The sequence below is a fragment of the Acomys minous genome (genome assembly GCF_964271855.1).
Source record: "Acomys minous genome assembly, chromosome: 11".
Lineage (NCBI taxonomy): Eukaryota > Metazoa > Chordata > Mammalia > Rodentia > Muridae > Acomys > Acomys minous.
The window spans coordinates 113,748,462-113,768,680 of record NC_140492.1 but is presented as its reverse complement, the minus strand read 5'-3'; the positions used below and the strand labels follow the sequence as shown (position 1 = coordinate 113,768,680).

The 20,219-nt window shown below is 38.0% G+C and overlaps 1 long non-coding RNA gene across 6 annotated transcripts in view; it reads left to right on the top strand.

Annotated features, from left to right (window-relative positions):
* The window catches only part of LOC311608606, a 142,094-nt gene that overhangs the window by 9,017 nt on the left and 112,858 nt on the right, over nucleotides 1–20,219 (top strand). The window lies entirely within an intron of this gene.

Below are 20,219 nucleotides of genomic sequence, written 5' to 3'. Positions count from 1 at the left end.
CCAGCTGACAAAGATCACGCACGCTCTCGGGAGGCTGTTATCAGCTGTGGATAAGCTAACGGCAGTTTCACATCCCACATTTGGGATCGGAACAAAAACATGCTTACATAACACAAAAAGAACTTCCACTACAGTAGACTCTGCATTATTTTTAAAAATTAGTATTTTGTAAGTTTAGGACAAACTCTTATCATAGAAGTAATAGATACACAGGCTTACAGATTGAAGAATCTTTATAGCCCTTTTCTACTTTCAATTCTCACCACTTTTAGGCTTTTGCCCACTGCTAAGATTTAGTAAAATTGTCTGTAGTATGTTGACTATGCAGATAATTGTCTTATTATAAAATACAGTTATAAGAAAAAGCTGTGGCCCCTGATCACACATTTGGACATAACATTAAATTCATAAGTCCTGAGGGTGCTGTTTCACTAAGAACAGTTTTTATAAAACAAAGCTTGGAAGTGCAAAGTGAAGTCAACAGTGAAACAAACATTATCTATATAAGAAGGCTATACCAACTACTGGACACTTTTTCCATCATTTATTTGATGACTTTCACTAATTTATCCATACTGTTACTTATATAATAGGCTAACTGATATTTTAGAAAGATCTATTAAAAATAATTTATCAAATGAATGAGTTTAAAATAGTAATATTGTTGGTTTACAAATATACTAAAAATTTTTATGAATCATTGTGTTAATATTACCTGCTGTCCTTGACTGTTTAGAGACTTCTGCTGTATTAGTTTCCGAGGAAACAGACAAAAAAAAATCACTGACTGAAAGTTTTGTTTTGTTTGGAATAAATTGTATTCATGTGTAAAAACAGTATCATATTTCTTGAGCCTTATGTGAATTTGAAGGCTTTGATGTTTACATAGATTTTGTTATCTAACTCTTTTAACAAAGTAAAAAAAACATAACTATTAGTTATAAAAGATAATATTGAGATCATTGAAATGATTCAAGTTTAAACTAAACATATGTTTTAAAAAAGAGCTTAAATAATTACCCTGGGATAGGCAACAGTCCCCCTACCAGGCTGACAAATAAAAGCCCAATGTCAGAAATGGGCTACTTCTATCTGAGCTGTTAGGCAATGTGGTCCCATAGGCCCTCAACTATTACTCTCCAGAGCTTTATTGCCAAAAACATCAAATATTTGTGCCTTAGAACAAAGAGAAATCACAATGGTTGTAATAAGGAATATCCATGCCTCCTCGTTAGACCTCTTAGTTCTGGAAGGCACAATAGGTATTTCCAGAGCAGAAAAGTACTCATCACATCTTACCCATATGTGAACGCCCTGAGCAACAGTAACTACCTGCCCAAAAAGGTATGCCCACTGATGTGATAATGGCACCAATGGCATAGGGGTAAAAAAACCCCCAGAGTTTGGTTAGACTTATGATCCAGTACTCAAGATGGCAGTGGTCCAGGGCTGAGAATCTGTGGAAAGTCACACCACGGACTATAGGAGAGGCCTCCTACTTTTACTGCACTAAATATACCTAGTGTTAAACCATCTCCCAGCTGCTTCTTGTTATAGTCACAGATTAACACGTCTGAGAAACCTCTTTTGTGGTAGATGGAATAAAAACAGACACCAAGAGGTAATCAAATAAAGATCATAAGTGACTGGGGAGTGACCAGTTCTGTACTGGACACCCCTTTCTTGTCAATCCTTAGGGATCTTTGCACAAGAGTGGAAGAAGAGTGTAAGCACCAGAGGAAGGACAGCAGGTTTCCAAGAAGAGACTTGATACCCTATGAGCATATACAGGGGGAGGAGGTCCCCCTCAGGAACAGTCATAGGGGAGGGGAGTAAGGGGAAAATGGGAGGGAGGGAAGAATGGGAGGATACAAGGATAACCATTGAGATATAACAAGAATAAATTTTTTAAAAAAGACCCAGAGGCACGGATGATTACGAGGAAATAGTGTTCTCTAGACACAGTAGGGCAGTTTCATATGTGAACTCATACAAACTGTGACAACGTGCGTAAGATCTGCACAGCCACAAACAAGGCAAATCCTAACGGGAAGGGAGACTTTGGACAGAGTCCCACCCCAGCTGAGAAGATTCTGGCAAATGATAGCTTCTGGTAGAGGAAAGTCAGTTGTTGTTGTTGTTTTTTTTAATTGTGTGGCCCCTGGTAGGTCTAACATTCTGTAGTGGATGAATATAGTGTGTGTATTTCTCAGAGAGTTAAGCAATAACAACAACAACAACATAACCCACAATTGGCCTATAAACCTATATTTGAGCTGTAGCCTGTCTTAGTTCACATATGGTCTTTCCTTATGCCATGAACATTTTTCAATGTGAATTTATAATTCACCTATGTATATAGCATATAATCAGTATGTTTGTATACAGTCTGAAAATGACTTTAGTATGCAATTATATACAATTAAGGCTTAATCCCTATGACTATAAGTTATACATGCCCAATGTAAACTAGTATGATAAATATATGCTCAGTTTATTTTCATTGATCATCAAATAATATTTCATAAACTATAATCAGTCAAGGTAATTGCTCTTTTTCAAAACAATTAAGTTTTTGTGGTTTTTTCTATTTTTTGAGAATTTCATACATATATTTTGATCATATTATTTCCATTCCCCCAGTTTCTCCTAGGTCTTATCTTGTCTATGGTTGAGTGTTTGGATATTTTTTTGACTGATTGATTCTGCATAGTCAGATTCAAAGCTTGCAAATGCCAGTATTCCATGTAAACTGTGGTAATTTGGGAACTTAAGATATTTGCAAAACCCTCACCCTCTAAAGTTGGATAAACAGAAATAATGTAATTTACTGAATTGTACACATGAAAAAAAAATGAAGAAAACCACCCATCAAAGCAAAGATAGGGGCTTGGAAATGGCTTAATTGTTAGTAGCATTTGCTGGGAAAGCAAAGGGACCCAAGTTCAACTTTTTAACATCCTTATAAAAACTATATATGGCAGAAGTGCAGGTCAACATCCAAGTGTTGCCGGATAGATATACGTACATACCCGGACTTCACTGGCCAGAAATCCTACTCTAATTGTTCCATCTTAATTTCAATATAATTCCTGTTAAAAATAAAAAAATACGCCAGGCAGTGGTGGTGCATGCCTTTAATACAGGCACTTGGGAGGCAGAGGCAAGTGGATCTCTGTGAGTTCGAGGCCAGCATGGTCTATCAAGCGGGTCCAGGACAGCCAAGACTACACAGAGAAACACTGTCTCAAAATAAATAAATAAATAAATAAATAAAATAAATTAAAAATACACCCTAATTTATTCTTGATGGGATTACAACTTGGTCCAGCCACTGTGGAAGTCAGTGTTTAGAATCCTCAAAAGGCTAAAAGTGATGATTCGGCAATGCCAAGCTTTGACACATCCCCAGAGGATTCAACATGCTATCCCACAGATAACTGCTCAGCCATGTTCATGGCATCTCTGTGTATAGTAGCTAAGAGATATCAACAATGTAAACGTCCTTCAGCGAACGGGTAATGAAAACGTGTCTCTGTTTCCCCAGGTTCAGGCTCCACCTCTCCTCCCCTTGCTCCGACAGAAGAGCAGCCGCAGCCTTCCTTTCTCACCTCCTCAACTCCTGTGGATCATTAGTCCGTTCCCTCAAAACCTTTCCTTCCACTTGGTTCTTTTATTCCACCTCCAACTCTAGAAGGCAGGCTCTGCTAACCTATAAAATACTCATGCCAGAAAACCAGTGGGCTGCCTGCGCAACTTCTCTTTTCTCTTTGTTTCCTTAGACGCAGCTTCAGTGTCATCGCTAGAAGAACACCCTTCGGAGCTGTCCCTGTCCACCTACTCCCACCTCCTGTGGATTCCACACATCCTCCCTGCCTAAACTTCATTCCCCAACTCATTGCTTTGCCCCAGGCCCCAACCCTATCAGCACCCTCCTCGTAAATCAAAAGCCACTCCTCCAAGAGCAGCAAGTAGGATGAAAATAGACCCCACCTCTCCTACTGCTCCTGAGGTCCAGTCCCTCAGTCTCATGCCTAGCTCTGTAGCAGGAAATCTTTCATTTTTTCACCCTACCCTCAGCTGATCACAAAGACCTTCTTCCACAACTTTTCTCTCCCCAACTCATCCTGGTATCCCAGTCTCCAACACCACGAGGCATTCCCTATGAACACATCAGCTGAGCCACAGTAAACAATAAACAAGCAATATACAACCATCATGCCCTCCTAAAGCCTAGAGAGAAAACGTGAACCAAGTAACAAAACACACATTCAACAAAGAAAAATCCAGAAATCAGTACCTAGACCTGTAATCATCCCAAACCCAGACTCTTCAATGCTAGCTTAAGAACACATTCAATAACAGCCAGGATAAAAATGTCTCCACTAGAGTCCAGCCATCCTACAATGGCAACTCTGGAATATTCCAACATAGCTGTGGCAGGAGAAAAAGACATTAATACCAATTATATGGGTCCCACAATGTGGAGAGTAGGGACTACTTCGGAGATGGATTCAGGCCACCGAACTTTGATCACTTCCCCCTGGCAGGGCGGCCTTGCCAGGCTGCAGAGAAAGAGGTCACAGGTAGTACAGATGAGACTTGCTAGGCTGAGGTCAGGTGTTAGGGGAGCAGGGATCCCCTTTTTGAGGACTAGGGGATGAAGGAAAAGGGGATGAGGGAGGAGGATACAACTGGAGTGTGAAGACTTTATACTGAAGAATAAGCTAGTCCCACTATATGGGAACAGCTCTGAGACTGACTGAGGCATGCATGTCTAGGCACAGACAGTGCTTCGTGTTGGCTACAGAACCCCTATGAATTATTATTAGATGCCATTCTTCATATGGCATCAATGAAGATTTACAGATGTCTTTTTTTCCGGCTCATACAAAGAGCAGAGAAGCAGCCTTAATTGTTCTGTGCATCACCCTCACCTTATACATTCATAATTTTAGGACAGAATAATGCTGTGAGAATTTATACGTTTTCAGAACAAAAGAACCAAACATTGACATTGGATCAGACCTGACAGGATTCATTCCTCTCAGCATGCTGGACACTGACATCCTGTATCCTTCATGTTCCAGCACCAAGTGCTTCAGTTGCTGTTCCTCATCAGAACAGGACAGCTTCCAGGACACCTTCAAAGAAAGCTTCCGATTTCAATTCGTCTAGTATTTTAAACTGTGCCACACAAGACTCTAATTAAGACTGGAATTTATCAACATTTAGAAACTGGAACACAAATGCTATTCCTAACTTGTTTAACAATTTCCCCAATTTTATTTGGGCCCCTACAAAGGTTCTATTCATCCCGTATCAGCCAGAAGAAACCTTAAGAGAATGATACTCCATTTCCTTTAAGTAGGGTTGGGTAAGTTTTTGTTTGCTTTCTTGGGCTATAGAGGGTTATTTTCAATGGGAGCTCGTTATAAGTTATTATTGGTCTATTTAGAGAGAAAACAAGGTTGGACCCAGGGATGTCTCTCTTTTCCTTTATCTTCCATTCTTAGGTTTGGAGATAGGGGTTAAAAAGAAAGAAGGGGGAATATAGAAATATATAGGTAAGATAAACAAAAAGTAGATTAGTGAATCTACTCCTCAACTTAATGCCTTCATTGATACTCACAAGGTTATTTTTAATTCACTGGTATAGAATTTTGTATATAGATTCAAAATAAGTTTAATTTTAGATATATTGGTATAGAATTCAAATGTAAAATTATTTTCATACACATTATATATATTTCTACTGCAATATGAGGTATTGTACCCATATAACTCAATTATAATACAAGGTGTACTTCCAATACTTTGAAAGTGCTATTGCAGGCTGTTTAGGACAAATACATTATACAAGTTAATTGTTAGTTGACCAAATCATGGTCATATCAATTACTAGTCTATTTTTATCACAAGAATATATCTTAGGTGCAACAGATAGATATGATTCTATAGAAAGATAAAGTAAAATAATTATATAAGGTCTTCAAAAACCTCAGAGACATACAGAATACGGCATTTAAAGTTTTTTTTTTATTATTATTTTAAAGATTCACTGACAATGATACAGATTAAATGCTGGCAACACCCAGCCCACCTTTGATGAGCATCAAAGAACCTCCTTATGGAGATGGCTTCAACTGTGGCAAACCAGCCTCTGGGCAAAATGGTCTCATTTCTACCACAGACACAATTCTGCCTGAAAATGGGCAAGCTTGGATGCAGGCAGAGTCAATGGCCTAACTCTGCCAAGACACAGTAAGCAAGTCCTCAACAGTTCCTGCCTCACAAATATGTCTGTCAGATATATTGGGACAGAAGGCTGAATATGATGCTCCAACGTTATAGAGAGTTTTGGGTGACTGTTCAGCTAGAAAACTGTCTCTGTCATCTTCTCATTTGGAAAGCTACTAACCTGCACTCCTGGCATACTCAGCTAATCAAGTTTATTCCTTTTCAAGTCCCCAATGGAGTTATAGACCAGGTAATTTAGTTTTACAACTAACCTTAGTTGTTTAGGGGTTAAGATGTTTTTAGGTGTAGATAGATGTTTTAAGTTGATAATGATAAGATATGATAGATATTGATTTGCTTTCAGAATTTTAGACACACCAAGATAGGAAAATTGTTTTCTTCAAGGCTGCTAAATACAACTAGCCAAAACACTTAGGATGTAACCTTTGTATAGTTCCTCATTGATTTATGATTGGTCTTGCTTTAGTCAGTTTATTGTATATATGTGTAATAATATCAATGTATATGTATAAAATAAATATTTAATAAAAAGATTGAGTTAAATGTAAATTTTTGTTTGTTTCTTTAAAAATATTTTAAAATTTATTGTTTTTATTATAATTTATCACATACATCTGGATTGTAATACCCTCACAGTTATCTTCCTGTTCCCGCCCTCCCTCACTTTTCTGATGCATTCCCCTCCCTTAGACCTCTGACCAGTGGGGAATCCTCCCTCACCGTGTGACCACTTCTCTTCCTTTATTTATTCTATTTTCTTTTTAGAGCCAGTGTTTCTCTGTGTAGCTTTCCTGGACTTGCTTTGTGGACCAGGCTGGCCTTGAACTCACAGAGATCTGCCTGCCTCTGCCTCCCCCAATGCTGCTACTACTTTCTCCATTAAAAAAAAATTCTTTCTATATAGTGATTTATTTTTTTCGTTGTTGTCAGAGAAATTAGGTGATCCTAAACTATGTAGTCTATTCTCCTGAAACCATTAATTTGTCTGTGTGTGTTTGTGTTTGTATGTGTGTTTTTGTATGTGTGTGTGTGCGCGTGTGTGTTTGTGTTTGTGTGTGTGCACATATCAAAATTCTTTTCAGTTGTACTGAATTTAGAGACTCCCAAATAAATAGAATTTTGCTGGTTTACCTCTGGTTTTGTCTTTGTTCCTTCAAAGAGTTTAAAGCAGTTGGCACAAGTCTGGGTAACAAAGGCCTGTCTGTGCTGAGATGCTGAGGTCAGAGCCAGCAAGGTTGTCTGCTATCTATAGACATGCATCAGCCTGTGCGGTCCTCTCCTGTCCTGAAGAGACAGCCTTTCCTCCCCCTCTCTCTCCCTGTTAAGAGTCATAATGAAGGGCTGAATAATTTTCAATGTGGTATACAGAAGACCCTTCTTAAGGCCAAAGTACACACAGTAAACAGCAAATTGTCTATTTCACCTTGAAAGGAAAGCTCTGGCAGGAATGCATGAGAACCGTGCTTTCTATACCGTGAGCTGTCTAAGACTTAATTGCTTACTTACAAAATGCCTAATAGGCTCCTTGCCTGATAAAGCCTTGGCTCCTTTTATTTCCTAATATTCCCTAAAGTATTAGTTACACATATGTGAAACATTCCTCGTTTATCGTGACACCAGCAGTCTAACATTACACACTGTGAATATGTTATAGACACCTGAGAAAATGGGGACAATGTGCTGAGTGACCAGCAGGCCATCTCGGTCCCAGTGTGGATTCTTACCGAAGGCAGATAAGCACCTGTTCTGTAGAGAAAGCTACTAGCTTTGTTTTCTTCTTTTTGCAAGAAATTTTAATTGAATAGTCAAAAATAACACCAAGCTAAAAAAAAAAAACTTCTCAGACTTGTGACAGTTTAAAACTATTTGACTAGAAAGATATTTTCAAAAAAAAAAAAAAGATTTCAAGTGATATCAAATTAACCTAAAAGTTTAGCTCCATTCTTTATGAATGGTATAAACAGTAAAACTTTAAATCTTAAAGTAAAATTCCAAGATTCAATATTAACTGTATTTTAATAGAAAAAAAGGGCTTTCAAAAATATAAACATTATATTCATAGGCACTTTTTATGCAATCTTCGTATTTGAACTTGTTACATTTCTTTTCTTCTAAGGATTTCTCACCTACATTTGTTATTAGAGAGATCTTTTTCATATGTTACTCATGATTCGTTAGAGTATATGACAAAGTAACACAAATGTTAAATATTCAGGGCTTACTGATTTTAGCTGTAGCAAGCCTAGTTTAGATAGGAGAATGCCGTAAAGTGAAGTTTTGACCAACAGAGGGAGTGGGAAGGAGATACACATCCTCGAGAGGGTTTCAACACAGCGAGAAGGCTTCATGCTTTGAATTTGTTTTGACTTATGCTTTAAAATATTTACTTTTCAAATGCTCCTTACAATTAAAAGCAAATATTTCTGTAGAATTACTGGTATGTAACTATAGGCAAAACAGTTTTTGCGTTAGTATAAAACACCTGCCTAGCTAGGCAAGCATTGTGCCATAGAGCACTGTGTAAATATAAAAGAAATGCATTTTCTCAATAACACTGAAAGTAATCAAGCACGACTTAAGAGAACACATTCTGTGTGTCAGTTTAAAACTTTCCTTAAGTTTATTTTATCCTTGTGAAGAAATCCCATGAGACTTCTATTTATAAACACTTGATTTTAGTAAAGAAATTGTCAAGAAATTTAACAATGTCTTTATTTTATGCCTAATTATTAGTATCAAGAAGCATACAAGCCCACATAAACTTTCTTCAATACAGTTTTCGTATTTTTAAAAATTTCAGTTTACTATAACCTATTCGGATTGCATCCTGGTTGTTATCCCCTCACTTGTATCTTCTGGTTCCCTCCCTCCCTCCCTCTTCTGCCCTATTCCCCTCCCCAGACCTCTGACAGAAAGGGACCTCCTCCCTCACCCTATGACCACAGACTAATCTGCTCTCATCCTGATAGCCTGCTTCCCTTTCCTCTGTGTTCCCACAGGGCCTCCCCTCCAAGGGGAATTGATCAAATCGGGGGCACTGCAGTTCACGTCAAGACAGTCCCCGCTTTCCCCACTACCGTGGGGAATGAGCTATCCATCGGCTATATCTGAACAGGGGGTCTAGATTCACTGCATGCACTGTCCTTGGTTGGTGCCACAGTTTGTGCAGGTCGCCCTGGTCCAGATCTGCCGGCCTTGGTGGTCTCCTTGTGGGGCTCCTGAACCCTGTGGGTCCTTCCATTCCCCTACTTGCCACGCTGCTCTCAGCCTCCACCACTCCACCCAGAGTCCAGGAGTGAGTCCCAGCATCTGACCTGATCCCCTGCTGGGTGGAGTTGAACAGCTTTATTAACAGGTTAATAACTGATAAAAAAAATTTCCCATTATGAAAGATAAGATTTTACATAAAAAAAGAAATTTTTCTTCTGTAAAACAAAGTGTTCATGAAAATCAATAGACTATTCAGTGAAGTGCACTGGGCTCTTGGTGTAATGAAAATATTCTTCCATACTCAATAGTTACTAAGTATATTTTGACTCATTAACAAGACTGGAATACTTGTATGTTTCTAACTGCTCTCCTATCTCTATTACATTTTAAAACATGATTTCTCTTAACAACTTAATATTATAAATCTATGAGCGGTGGTGGCAAACGCCTTTAATCCCAGCACTTGGGAGGCAGGGGCAGGCGGATCGCTGTGAGTTCGAGGCCAGCCTGGTCTACAAAGGGAGTCCAGGCCAGCTAAGGGTACACAGAGAAACCCTGTCTCAAACAAACAAACAAACAAACAAAAAAGTATAAAAAATAAAATGCAAGATAATTTCAAGGTTTAAAAATTGGTCTGAGATCAAGCCTGGATTCATAGACTCTGCTGTCTAATGCAAAAGGTACGTCCTATGTTCCAGGAAGCTGCCTCAGACATGATTGTGTTCCTACCAGTTGCTCTTGGTCTGTAGTGTCTTGCTGAGAAACTTCAAGGAGGAGCTGCTTGACAGTGTGTGTTCACTTTTGGAGCACCATAAGATCAAAGAGATGGAATTCTTTTGCCAATCAGGTAGAGGAGTAGATTCCAACATCGTTCCAGAACAACTGATTCCAGGATAATTCATTCCTTCCAACTTAAATTAACTTAAGCGAGTCAACAGTATTATTGTACAAAAGGGATGGGGACGGATGTGCAAGTGAACACATGCTCTGTTAAATCAGCCATTGGGCCATGTTTCCTTAATACAGAAGTATTAAGAACAGAATTCTCAGAGTCACAACTAATCTCTGATTAGGATAACTGGTGGTTTAATATTACACACTCGAGACAGGTATAGCATACATGCAAATCGCTTCGTTGTGCTGTAATTTTCATTTTATTTACTTCCAAATCAAACAACATGTTTGGGATGCTAGCCCTTCTAGTTGAATTTTCTGTCTGAACAACTATGCTTTCACTAGAGAGCACCTTCTGAGTACCAAAGATGCAATCTCAAGAAGAAAAGTGAATTCCCAGCTAGGGGAGCAGGTGGGCGAGCTGCACATTTGCACCTTTCCTGTCCTCCACATCCAGTGCCCTCGCCTCATCCCCAGTCTCAAGCAGACCACCTGTGATGGCTTCCTCTTCCTCTCTGCCTCCACCTCCAACGGACACAGGTCTTCCCTTCCCAGTGTCCCTTTCCAGCCTCGTTGCTTTATCCAAGCCTCCAACCACAGCAGCACTCCATGCAATCTCCAGGCCACTCCTGCTAGGGAAACGGATAAGCTAACTGCAGATCTTCGCCTATCGATAATTCAACTCTTCCAAAGTCAATGCCCCAGTCTCATGTCCAGCTCTCTAGCAGACCATCTGCTGCAGGCTCCCCCCTCTCTCGCCCCCAACCCAAGCCTACTTCTCCAGTGGTTAACACTGATCTACCCTTCTAAACTTCCTTCCCCTCACCCATTGTTTTATCCCAGCAACCAACTCCAACAAGCATTCTCTGAGAACCCTCAGGACATCCCAAAGACCAACGCAGGAACCTTAACCGCAGCTCTTCACCTCTCCCTGCGTTCTACCGAGTGGTGTATCCTAGTCTCATCTACAGCTCGGTGCCAGACCACCTACTGAAGTCCTTTTCTCACTCTTTGACATTCTTTACCAGTATTAAACGAATCCTGGTGGAAGACCCTGTTTTCTTCCATCTTGTGGATGCTGTTAGCCACCGCCATTCCCATGTCTAAATTTCAGTGCCTAATTCCTAGAAACACATTTCACCTGGAACCCCATTACCTTCTACTGTCACAATCCCAGAAGAATTTCCTGTGAGGCAACACACAGCCACTACACTCTCCTGAGAACCAGAGAAGGCAAAGTACCAAAGAACAAAACACCTATACAGTAAAGACAAGAAGAGGTGCAGGTGTTGAGAATTACAATCTTTCCAAACCCTGATGCCCACACACCAGCATGAAAACACAATGGATAACAGCCAGGACATATGTCTTCACTAGAGCCCAGTAACCTTATCACAGCCGACCCTGAGTATTGTGACACAGCTGAAGCACAAGAAAAAGAACTTAAAATGATGTTTATGGATATGATAAGTTCTTAAAGACAAAATGAATAAATCTATTAAAGAAATATATGAAAACACAAATAGAGAGTAGAATAAAATTAAACAAACGGTTCAAGACCACCTCCCCAAAAAAGAAATAAAATAATTAAATAAATAAAAACTCAAAATTAAGGAAATCTGGAAATTAAAAGTTCAGGAACTTGAAAAGGAACCTTTGAGGTAACCCTCACCTACAGAACGCGGGAGATGGGACAGCAGTGAAAACAAAATAGAAGAAACGGATACCTTAGTCAATAAAAAACGTTAAATGAAAAAAAAAAAAAGAAAAGTCAAAATTCTAAGAATAATAGAGAATGTCTCTAACCTAAAGAAGAAGATGTCTATCAAAATGCAGGAAGCATACAGAAGAATGAGGAGAATGGAGCAGAAAAGAAAGCACCCTCGGCACGTAACAACTAATACAGTAAATGTACAGAACGGAAAAGAAATGTTAAAAGCTGCATGAGGAAAGCATAGACAGAATATCTTTGCAATTCTTAATACCTACGCCCTAAGTACAGGGCACTCAAGTTAGTAAAACAAATGCTACTATAGCTTAAAAATCACACATCAAATTTACACACTGGTGGTGGGAGACTCCAATACTCAACTCTTACAAATATACTGGTTATCTAGACAAAAAATTAACCAGAAAGAAAAAAAAACCCTGAAATTATCTGACATCATAATGCAAATAGACCTAACAGATATTTACCAAACATTTCACTCAAACACAAAAGAGTATATCTCTATTTCAGGACGTCATGGAAAAATTTCCGAAATTGACCGCATATTCATCCAGACACAAAGCAAGACTCAACAGACATAAGAAAATTGAAATAACATCCTGCATCCTATCTAACCTCTAGGGATGAAAGCTGGATATCAATAACAAAAGCACCAGAAAGCTTAGAAACTCATGGAAACTGAACTCACTGAATGAAAAAAAAAAATAGATCAAGACAGAAATTAAGAAAGAAATCAAAGTGTTTCTCAATTGAATAAAAATGCACTCACAACATACCCTAATTTATGGGATATATGGAGGACAATCCCAGGAAAGGAGGGGTAAGAAGGGATAGAGAGATGGAGAACTCCAGCCATGTTAGCCAGGTGGATTCAGAGAGAAACAGAAAGCAAACCATGTACTGGCAGACTTACAAGCTTTAGGGTTAGCTTACTTCAGAATATTGTGAATTCTAAGCACAGAGATGCACTAACATTGAATTTCGTAGGCAAAACATCATGTGTTGTAATACTTCTTAGTACCGTTGGCTGTGAAACAAAAGCATTTTCTTTCCACTATTTATTGATTTTAATAATCAAATCTATTGATGGATTGATTGATTAACCAGAGGGGTAATCACTTATATCCATTAAATCTTTATCTATGTCAGTCCTCCAGAATATCAGAAGGAAGTAATATTTCAGATAAATTAAGAAATTGGTGGCACACGCCTTTAATCCCAGGACTCGGGAGGCACAGGCAGGCAGATTGCTGAATCCGAGGCCATCTTGGTCTACAAAATGAGTCCAAGACAGCCAAGGCTACACAGTGAAACCTTGTCTTGAAAAACAAAAACAAACAAAACTAAACAAAATACAGAAAGAAAATAGGGACCTGTGCAATGTTTATTCTTCATTTTTAATTTTAAAAGTAGAAATTTACTCATTTTATATTAATATTTAATTATCAATTAACTATTAATTTTAATAGAAAAAGGCCAGGAATAGGCTTATCAATTTAATTATGCTTAATGGATCATTTTTAGATGAAAAACCCATAAAGAGTTTACTTCATGGGGAACTGACTGAATTTTACTCAAACACAATTTCCATGGGAATGTTTAGATAATTGTCTAGGAGTTAATGTTCTAAGTATTTTGATGGAATGATGGATTACTGTTGGTAATAATGAACGCGTTATAAAGCCTCACTGTAGCAACCACTAATTAGCTTCATTATAGCTCAGAGTTAATTCTTATGAATAACTTATGTAAATGGTGAAACTCGCATAGCTTTACTAAATTTCATGACAATGGCATTTTGAGCATAATAGGTGTGGAAATTTTCTGAAAGCAGACACATTTCTTTTCTGCTTTTTGAAAATGAAACAATCCAAACACTAGAATTTATTTAGCTGTGCAGTTTTCTCCCTTTGCAAAAGGACTGAAGTGTAAATGGAGAATAAGCAGGCTAAAAAGACTTCTCGATTGATTTGCATGTGAAGAACAAAGAAATAAATGAAAATGCGACTATTGTCTTTATCTTCTGTGATCGGGCACACTATCCTTCTATAGTCTTTTCTTGTAATGAGACTTAATAGCTGCCTTTGAGATATTAATGGAAATTGTCACAGACAAGGGAGATATCACTGCATCTAATGAACTAAAGTAAGACTAAACGGAGAGGAACAATAAGTAAAATATGCACAAATAGAATTTAACTAGTTTCTAGAATTTAACCCCGTGTTTGACTCTGCCATAAAGTCTGACGAAGAAAATGCATTCACAGTCAGCTTTCTCAAATATCATTTGGCGCATATCTAAATTGGCAGTGTTTAACACACATTTAACATCCTCTTGATTTTAGTTTACACAGTATATAAAAGAAGAAATATTATAGGGTGCAAAGGGCCAGTTAGGGCTTTGTGTTTGTTATGGCAAACAAAGAGACAGTTTCCATGCAAGAAACTCAAGTATTGATGTAAAATAATAGGTAATATTAAAAGCAACAATATAATAATTACAGTAAGGTAACTGTAGGTTTAACAATTGGGTAGGAAGTGTCACGTTTCAGTGGGGATTTTAGAGTTATTCAGCTATCTGCTGTGCCTTCATCAGTGCCCATCTTGGAAGAGTTGGTGCTTTAGTAGCTTGGTTTCACAGACGCACACTCACTCCCATGCCTCCTGAAAGCAGAGTAGCGAGTGGGTGCCGCTCAAGCAGCAGTGTTTTGTCCTCTAATTAAACCAGGGATGTTCAATTGAGCTGTCAGGCAGGGAGTTATGAGGGTAGTATGTAAGTTATGATGGCAACTAGACTTTTTTTTTTAAGGGCAATCCCCAAGGAATAAATTGTAAATAACGTCATCTAAACTTCCTGAGAACAAGATGCAATGCCAGGTTTCTGCCAGGATAGCAGTTGATGCCTAATTGAGCCTGGGATTGTTAAAACGTCTCCTTTTTATAGTCCTGAATAATGTACAGCTAATGAACAGATTCAATTTTAGATCTGAAGTATCAGCCTCCCTAGCAAAGATTCTTTCATGATTTGGTATTTAAAAAAAAAAAAGGAGAAGAAAAGAAGAAAAGAAAGAATAAAGGAATGAAAGAAAGAAAAGAAAAACATAGAGGCTTTTCTCAGCACAGCTAGAACAACCACTTTATACAAATGGAAACAAACTATTCATTAATATTCAGATGTAAATTGTTCACAGGCTATAAACACCCATTTTAATAAAATATGACTGATGAATTGATTGGCCCTGAAAACCACATTCTACTTTAGTCATGTATTTTGGTTCAGGAGTGACAAAAACAAACAAACAAACAAAAACAAACAAAAAACACTACCACCATCACCACCAACAACAACAAAAACCCAAAACACCCAAACCAACTTCTTATCTGTTGTCATTTTCATTTTCTTTCTTTCTGCTCCCCAAATTTTTAGACAATTAATACTTATCCCATGCTTAAGAAGAGATACTTATTTTTTCCCTACTTGACTGTGGATATTGCAAAGATATTAAGAGCTACTCCTTTGAGGGCTGTAGAGGTTGAGGTAGCTCCAGCTCCTAACACTGTTGTAAGAGGTCAGAGGCTTATTTGACATTCCTGTCAAGAGGATACTCAGCTCTCCAGCGTGCACAGCCTAGCCTAGGGTAAAACAGTCCTGTATCTTTGGTTGGCGCCACACACTGCAGACACAGTAATTCTGCTATATAACATTGAATCTCTCCTGCTTAAAAAGAAAATCCTAAACTGTAATTTACTCATTAATGATATTGTGATTTGCCTTCTGCAGAAATAATTGATGTTAGAATATATGTAATCCAATGACTACTTTTAGGCCCTTTTTACTAATCGACTATGAATAAATATTTTATTACCTCAGTACCACAACACTAATTAAATTAGAACTTTAAAAGTGTATAACTACTAATAAAGTTATACAGAGCAACAAACAGATATCCAAACAAACAAACAGACAAACAAAAAACCAGAATCTAGATCGTGTTCTATGGCTAATTCTCATTCTTATTTTTTATGCATATATTTTTTTAAGTAGGATCCCAGGCTGGCCCTAGCCTCATGTCAGCTCTTGTGCCTCATCTTCAGAACCAAAAGATAAACCTGTGTTTTGCAGTTTGAACATGTAGCTTCCACATGACCTCAGTCTGAGAGGAAAAGATACGACACCTTTTCTAATCAGCTGTTCATTAAGTAATTATTTTCATGTGAACTTCATGATAGGCCCCGGCCCCGTGTTAAGATATTTGATCTAGAAGAGTAAGGAAGTGATAAGCAGAGCATATGTAGTTTATTGAAAGAGAGTGAGTCCTGGGATGAATGGAGAAGGAAAGCTGCCCTGGGTGCCAGCAGGTCAGGGGCCGTGATAACGCTGAAACCCCGGAGCTCACACAGATGAAGAAACAAAACTGAGAGGTTCTATTTAGATTCACATATATCCTATTAAACTCTTTAGCTAGTAACGTTGATCATGTAGATGCGTCATATTTGTTGAATTTTTTACGGCAAATTTAATGTTTTATTTCAACCACTCTTTCGAGCTAGTCCAGGTATGAAGTATTTAAACCACAATCTAAAGTTTCCAATGTTGAGGTTACTGACTTCAGGAAAAAAAAAACTTTCAAAAAAAAAAAAAGTAAATTTTATTGATATTTGTTTATTATTCTGTTTATTACAATGTTCCCAAAATGTTCTTTTAGTTTAGGCTGCATTAAAATAAGAGGAGGGAGTTGAGAAAGAGAAAGATTATTTTTGATGACTAACTACAGCCTTTAAAATATTATGTTCTAAAAAAAAGTAAATAAATTTTATGTTATAATTAAAATGCCATGCTGGTCTTCATAAACACAAACTTTCTATGTAGTGCTCTCTTTAGTAAAATAACTCTGATGAAATAAACTTCACTTTAAATTCAATTTGCTGTGAGCACCTCACCGTTGAGGTGCCCGGGCAATTGCCAATCAATTAGAACAGGTTGGCTTTGCTTTTGTTAAGTGGCTTCCAAGGTGGATTTCAGAGAGGACAGATCAGGCAGTCACATGCTTCAGAGAGAGCTACTTAACTCTGTAAGCTGTGAATTTGGCCCCATGAAGGGACCAGATAGTGGAATAACCAATCTTACTCTTCTAAAATATAGTGATTTCTTTTTAAAAATTAATTTCTGGATTTTACATGATTTTTTAACTGTCAATGACTACTTAATAGTCTTGTAAACATCCCCTCACATGTGTGATAAGCAATATTTATCTTTAAAATAAGATGTACCTTTAGAGACATTTACACTTATTTACTTAGCTTTTATAATAGTCAGTTATTTCCTGGCGATACATTTCCTTTTTAGTGGTTTGTACTTATTGCTTATGGTACCGGGCTTCATAAGGACATTTTCATGTAGTTTACAAGGCACTTTGAATACGTCACCTGTATACTCTTTTAGCATCACCATCTTACCACCGTTCCTCCTACAAAGTGTTCTCCTATCCTCTTGTCGTATGTACAGATACTTCCCAAATATTTCGGCAAACTGTGAAAAACGAGGAGCACGTGGCATGTTTCCTGGTCGCAGAGTAGGCTGCTCTAGGAGTCTAAGAAAAGAATCCTGGAAGGAGGTCGGCTGAGTCACAGAATGAGGGGGAAACAAGCATCCTTTAGTAGAGCAGGTGTGACTAAGACATGACCGGGCAGTCGCAGAAGCAGAAGCGTTTGCAATCCAGAGAGTATTGTCTATGAAGTAAACGGATGCACCTGTGCAGCTGGGACGTTTTAGCTAGGGGGCTAAACAGAGTCCAACCAGGTAAGAAGCATCCATATCCATCTTAACGGAATCCTGAAAGAATGTTACTGGGATTGAAGACCTGAAGTGTTTCTGGTGTGAATAAAGGACCACTACGTTTGCAGTTTAAGTTTGTGATTGTTAACTGCAGCATGTAACTGTCCTAAGAAAGAGAGGAGAGACTGACTCTAGGTCTTGTTTCTCTAGACATTTTGTTGAAAAAGGAAAATAAAATATTAGAGGGTATTGGTACTATATAATAAATATAAATGTCGAAAATGTTCTCAGAGTGAAGATGAGTAAAATTTGGCAATTTACCTTTAAAGTAACAAGGAAAATATAAATACCAAAGACGGAGTGATATTAACATTTTTGGTCATGTTGATATTCAAAGTATTCTTGTTAATTAAATATTAATTTATATTCTTGGCTGACATATACCAAACATCAGCAAGCTTTATAAAGAGTTATAACTTGGCATCTGGATTTTAGAATTATATACAGTACAACTTCAAATCTATCATCAGACTAGTGTAGGCAGTTACAGAACTTCTTTGAAGGAGATATAAACCTGTTTTTGTTATGATCCCAAGTGTGGGATCGGAACGGTCTTGTGAGAGAACAAGTGAGGTTAATCCACTAGAAGACCAGCCACCTCGTGTGGGAACTAGATTGTTGCCAGCTGAAAAGATCCCATGAACAGACTCTGGGAGGAGATATATAAATGAGCTGAAAACTGGAGGCGGGGCCTTTTGGAGACCTGGGATAGTTTTGACTGTTCATTGCTCTATTTCGAGATGCTCCTAGAGAGAACTGCTTGAGGGAAGGCTTCGGGGCTCTGGCTCCTGCTGAAGTTCAGGGTTCTGGCTGCTCCAGGTTCCAGCAGAAGAAATTCTGCTGATTACGCCAGGAGAATAGTTCCTCGGAACTAATATACTTATGGTTTTGTTGTTGTGTTCCTATTGTTTTGGTTAGTCAGGTTATAGGTGACGTATGCTCAGATAATAAATTGTAATAAAATATATTGGTTAAGAAAATTGGGAATATACTTCTTCACACAACATACAGCATAGGTTTTGGGCAGTTGTCAATCACTGTATTACCTCAGTTCAATTAAAATGTTCAAGTATTATACTTAAACCTATACTTTTGCTGTAGTGGAAATGATGTAGTCTAACAGTATCTCTAAAATACTGTCTTCCTCATTCATTACATGGGAACACAGTGTGAGTGAGACACAATTAATTTCATTTGATGCTTCATCTTCATGTATTAGTCTTTGGGTAGATTATGTTTATAACACAATATAAGAATAATAACAGATGAGCCTTATGGATTCTGGTTTATACTTGGAAATGCCAGTTTCCAAATCTACAATGGCCCTTCCTGTTCACTGTTTTACTTCCTTTCTCTTCTTATTCTATTATTCTGTTTATTGGACTCTTGCTTTCCATGGTGACTTGACGTGCTCTCTGAACTCTTTGTCTTATTTCAGAATAGTATTATTTCGATATATTCTCAGGGCATGCATTTTAAAGAGCTTATTAATTCAGTATATGTGATTAGTTAGAAGCACTTGATATTACAAAAGTAATCTTTGTTTTTTCTTAAAAAGAATAAGGAGAAAACATGACCAGGGAAACAGGTTTTTGCTGTTGTTGCTGTTTTTTGTTTTGTTTTTGTTTTTGTTTTTTTTGCATTCTTTTCCCTCCAGCACAGCATTTTTAGTAACCATTTGGGAATTTCATACAATGCGTCTTGATCACACTCACTTTTCCTTCTTCCCAGGTCCACCCTCCCGCCATTGCTCTGCCCACACCCAGAAAGAAAGAAAACACCAAGTCAAGTTTGTGTTGTCCATCCGCTCACTGGAACATGGTCAAGCTCATGTAGTCAGCTCCTAAGTCCTTCCTCACCCCCAACCCCACCCCCTGTCAGGAACCATCAACTGTGAAGAGCTACATTTTAGTGTCCCTATATCTATTTTTGAGGATGTTCTTCATTAGCTTCCTGTATGGGCTGTTTCTGTTTTTTGGGGGGAGGGCTGAGGGGCTTGTCACAGATGTTCTCAATGTCTCTCATTCTCAGTGTTGACTCTGCAGTCATTGATACCACTGAGAAGGAAGCTTCCCTGCCCTGAGCAGCCAGCAGTAGCCCAGGTCGCTGCCTTCAACAAGGCTTTTTGACAGTTCTTTGTGTTCTTAGCAAAACTGCATGTGCTGTCTTCTGTAAAGCACACACTAAATAACTGTCATTTTATGTAACATACATGTGAAAATTAAATTATATCCATAAATAATTAAGTATTTTGAATTACAAATATGACTTAGTTACTGTCTTAGGTATT